A 5,280-nucleotide genomic window follows, 5' to 3' on the forward strand; every position below is an offset into this window, starting at 1 on the left:
TGTCTTTCTGCCCCGCATGGAGGTGGACTCAGGCCCAGGCCCGTGGTCACTTCACAGGCACAGGCCAGACACATCCCCCATCAGACCTGAGAAGCGCTCCCTTGGAAGCTTCCTGGCCCTGGGCCCTCAGAACTGAGCCCCTTCAGCCTCAAGTCCCCAAGTGGGGTGCCCCTAAATTCTGCCCTGCTCCTTTCTGGGGGGCCGTCCTCCCGTGACCCCCGTGGCCCCCTCACCCACGGCTGCGGATCAGGGCTGAAGCGGCAGGGCCCATGGCGCCGGCCTGTGGGGAGCACAGAGAGGACGCCCGGGAGTCGGTCCAAACCCGCCGCCGAGTCTTTTCCTCCAGGTGAGGAGAACCCACAGCAGAGGCCGCAGCTCCAGGCAGAGTGGGGGGGCTCCCCACCCTCGGGAGGGGTCCTGGGCGTGTCAGCAGAACAGTGTAGCTGCCTGGTCAGGCGAGGGTGGGGCGTGGCCGTGGGGAAGGCGACCTGGGGCTTCAGAGCTGGGAGGGGAGGGCAGGGCACAGGACTGGGCCCGGGGTGGGGGTGGGGGGCTTCACTTCCCTGGAGGCAGGGCTGGAGGCGCCCCTCGGCCGAGCCCCTGGGCGAGTGTGTGCCGGGAGCAGAGAGGGTCAGGGCTGGAGCGCTGGGAGCCCCGGGGGCCGGGCAGGGTCAGACTCAGCCCTGGGACCCACACCCAGCCCGGGGCTGGCCCCAGGCAGGGGCTCAGGAGCGAACTTAGTGGGGACTTGGAGCAGGTCCCTCTGGACACCGGCCTCAGGTGCCCTGTCTTAAAGGCCAGGACTGGACCTGGTGCCGTCCGAGTTCCCCCCGGGTCTGGGCAGTCCCCTGGGGTGGGCAGAGGCGAGGGGGGGCCTTGGGACAGCCAGCCCCTGGGGAGCGTTTGGAGGGCCCAGCTCAGATGGCCCAGTTACAGGGTTTTCATCCAAGGGTCACTCAGGTGGGGCTCCTCGCATTCAGTGTGAGTAGGTAGTTCAAACGACAGGTGTTTCTTGTCCCTGGAAAGATGGATGGCAGGTGCCTGGAGTGTGGCCCACCTGGACCATACCTCTCCTTCCCACCCACCCATCCCACACCCGGCTCCCCAGGCCTCGCAATGGCTTCCTGGGATGGGATGCAGGCAGTGCAGGGATCAGTGTCCCGAAGAAACCAGGCTCTGGTGGAGGAATGCCTCGTCCAAGGTCACAAACCAGCCTGGGTCGACCTGGGGTTTGAGTGGAGGCTGGTGTGACCCCCAGCCTGTCAGCCTGTCTTGGGGGAGGCTGGGCAGGTGGGCACAGCACACCTGGTGCCCTGAGCGGCTGTGCCCTCCCATCAGCAGGGGCCCCCTCTGTGAGGGACCAGGGACGGGCTCCACTGATCTCGGGGGGCTGTGGACTCATGGGGTCCCTGGGGTCAAGGCTCTGGTCCAGGTGCTCAGCAGCTCTCTGAGCGCCTACTGTGCGCATGGGTCCGGGCTCGGTGCTGGAGAACAGTGATGAGCGAGACCCATCCTGCCCTGCGGGACCTCGCAGACCCTGACTTGCAATAACAGCTGTACTTCCTCATGGCTGCAGGACTCAGGCAGGGAACTCCCTACTCTGAGCATGTCGGCTCATCTGAATAAATCCAGGGTGGAGGGATGGTAACACGTGTGTGCCTCGCAGCATTGCTGGGCTGGTGCTCCTGGCGTTCACCAAGTAGCACCTCCCAACCTGCCTCCCCAACACGAAACCAGATCAGGGATCCTGGGGCCCAGAGAAGTGCAGTCTCACCCAAGGTATCCCTGGCAGAGATGGGACCCAACCCCAGCTCCTCCCTGCCCCTGAGGCACTGTCTGCTCCTCCGTCCAGGGGTCCCGATGGTCTTAACAGGGCTCTGGGCAACAGACAGGCAGGGGGCAGTGTGTGGGCCTGGAGGCCAGTCGGGGGAGCCGGCCAGGCAGGTGGGACATCTGTGGATCCGTGGGCACTGGAGCCAGCTCTGAGCTCCAAGCCAAGAGAACCAGTCTGGGCGCTGCCGGCTCGTTACAGAAACGTTTAATAGTTTAGGAATGCGTACACTCTGGCTCTGCTAAGTCTCCATAAAGGCAACTTTTCCATGTTTTAAAAAATAGATTCGCTATAAAGATTTATATATTCATAAATAGGCAATGTGAAAAATCCCCAAATGCAATGGCATCCTTGGGCTGAGGCCCTCCCCACCCCAGCCCAGGTGCAGGCTCAGAGGTCTCTGAGGCCCCAGCCTCGGCAGCCCTCCGGGGAGAAGTAACTGCATTCAATGTGAATTAGGAATTTCCTCCAGCTTCACGCCTGCTGGGGCCTGTGTCCTTGAGCTCCACCCCAACACCCACCCGCCCTCTGGACCGGGCCCACCTCTCTGGCTCAGGAGTCAGGATCCCTGTCCCTTGCTTGTCCCCCTCCCGGGAGTATAAAACACCAGCCTTCCTCTGGTCCTTCAGCCCAGGCCACAGACCGCCCTCCTCCGCCCGATGGCTGGGACACTTCCTGGCCCTCCTGCCGGGCTTCCTCTCCTGGCCCCTGACCCCTGACCTCACCTGCTCCTGTTCTTGGGTAACTTATAAACAAAGGAAGAGGCCCTGGGAGAGGGAAGAGGCGGGGCCGTGCCGTCTTACACACTTCCCCGTTGTCCCTTGGCCAAGTCCATCCGTCCGGGCCCATCTGACGGAGGACTTAGGCCCAGAGAGGTAGTGAGGCCCCTACCTGCCAGGGCACCCCAGAGCAGGCAGCCAGCAGTGTGCCCAGGGAGGCCCTGAGCGCTAGCATTTGGCTCTGAGACGGAGGACGGGAAGCCTCCGTAGGAAATGGCTTCAGCCCAGGACGGGAACCTCGCAGGCCAAGGGTGGGTAGGGAAGGAACGCATTCTTGCCAGGGGGTACGATGAGCAAAGGACCAGCTGGTCATCTGTGGGATTCTAAATGGCACGTATTCAAGGGCAGGGTCGGTAAGGGGGGCAGGGCAGGAAGGGGTCTGCCTGGACAGAAGCTGCTCCTGTGGGCAAGACGGTGCAAGGGAGAAGGAACGGAGCTGTGTGAGGCCTTGGACACCCGCGTGAGGATGGACATCCTGAGGGCCCGGGGGCGACTGGAAGGTGTCAGGATGGGGGAGGGACCTTTCATAGCTGCCCCCCTCACAGCAGCAGGATGGTGCCTGGGCTGGTGGAAGCCCAGGCCAAGGAGGTCAGGGAGGCATCCAGGGGAGGGGATGGGGCCCATCTGGGCAGAGGGGCCGGGGGCACGGTTGTAGGGTGGGGGAGAAAGTGGGGAGCCCGAAATGACCCCTGAGTTCTAGGCTACAGCCCTGGAGCGAGGCTGCTCCGTGCGGAGGATGGGTGGCAGGAGACCCACTGGGCCCTGGGATTGTGAAAGGAGAGAGTGAAGTGCTGCTTCCTTGGTTCTGGGTGAGGAAGGGCCACCGTGAGGCCACCTCCCCTGTGCAGGGTTCCGGGCACAGGAGTAGGGGGATGGCTCACAGCCCAAGGTGGCAGGTGAGCCCCTGTCACCGGTGTTTCCTGTACCTGTGCACCCTGGATGCGGACTGCCGGATGCTGCTGGCAGCCCGGCAGGGCTCCTTCTGGAGGAGGTGAGCTGGGGGCCTCCCTCCTTCCCTAAGCCCTGTGAGGCAGCCCTGGGCCCGGGGTCAGTACCTGTGCTCGCTGGAACTGGGGCGCAGTCCCGGCCGCTGCTCCTTGCGTGCACCCCACCCCCCAGAGCAGCAGGTCTGTGCAAGGCGGTCTTCGTGAGACTTCTCTCCCAGCTGGGCCTGGACTGAACACCCAGCTCTGCCCAAACATCAGCCCCCTGCAGAGAGGTCATGGGGCTGGAGGACCTCTGCCCTTGGCCTGAAGGGGGCCCCTCTCTGGGGAACCCCTCAGTGCAGGTGGAGGGGCTGGGCCCCATCCCATCAGCAGGGACGGGGGAGGGAAGCCAGGCAGCCTTCTTGCTCCCACTTCCCAGCCCACTCGGCCGATAGCGGGCTGACCCCTGCTCAGCGCTCCTGGCCCGTCCAGGCCAGCGTCCTTCCCCTCCAGGACCAGGCTCAGCCTCCACGGCTGGAAGGGCCAGCAGCCCTGCCTGACCCGCCTCCTGGGGCTGCCTGGCAAGGTCTGACTTCCTGCTCTGTGTCCAGGCCTGCCTGGGAGGGTTTGACGCAGACCAGGTGCAGGGATGGAAGGCAGGGAGCCCGACTGCAGCTGTGCGGCACCTCTGGGCTCTCAGGGGCCCTGGGCTGTGTCTCCCTGATGTGGCCTCGCCCGTGGCTCTGAGAGCAGCTGATTTCCTGGGGCCCCACACTGGGGCGGGGGGCCTGCAGGGCTGAACTGGACTGATGGGAGCGACTGGGATTGGCCTGGGAAGACCACCTGCTCCCCCAGTCCAGTCCCTGCGCTCCTCTGAGCTGCACCCAGAGAACGGTGCTGCTTCCAAGGGCCCCAGTGACCCTGGTCCCCTGCTGTCTAACCTCAGTGTCCAGCGTATGCAGAGACCATTAGAGTGGGTGGGCCCAGACCCAGGCCTGCCGGGGCCTTGCCTTTTCTGTGCGGGAAACTCTCTAAGCTGGTCTGGGAGCGGCGGGGGAGCTGGCACTCTGAACGTGGCACGAAGGATCTCTGCAAGTCAGGTGGGACAGGCTGGGCTCAGGGGTGCGAGCGTTTACTTTTCCCTTAAATGTCCGCACTCCTATCTCATTCCCACTAACCCCCAGCTTCCGAGAGCCAGAGCTAAAGGATTCACTGCTTTTGCAACCTGAGTGGCAAAACTTTGGGCCCCAAGCCAGCAGACGAGCGCTCTGGGCCGTGACCCACCGTTGTCCGGGTGAAAAGGAGAAGCTCCATGGAAATGGGAGAGGGAGGCCCGGCTGAGGCAGGAGCTGGCCTTGAAGGAAGGAGGGAGGTAGGGAAACCCCGGGACGAAGCTCAGGACTGAGTCTGCTGGGCCGTTGCTCCTGCACAGGAGGCCCTGGAATGCCCTGGGAGGACCCGGAGCTCCGGCCACATCCCTGGAAAGCAACACCCTGCTGCGGCCTCGTGTGAAACGGTCCTAACCAGGCAGCGTGTAGCCCGGGAGGCCCACTCCCAGCCCCTGGGCCAAGGTCCACACCGCTGGGCTCGCGCCAGTCCTGGGACGTGCCGCGTGTGGCAGGGACAGCAGCTGGCTGGCAGGAAGGGCCCCACACCCTACCCTGTGCCAACAGGGCCTCCCGTGGGAGGAATCCTGCTTCTTCCTTCCTGGAGGGCAGTGCTCCCATCAAGCATCCAGGCCACA

This window comes from Delphinus delphis, chromosome 10, assembly GCF_949987515.2.
Source record: "Delphinus delphis chromosome 10, mDelDel1.2, whole genome shotgun sequence".
Lineage (NCBI taxonomy): Eukaryota > Metazoa > Chordata > Mammalia > Artiodactyla > Delphinidae > Delphinus > Delphinus delphis.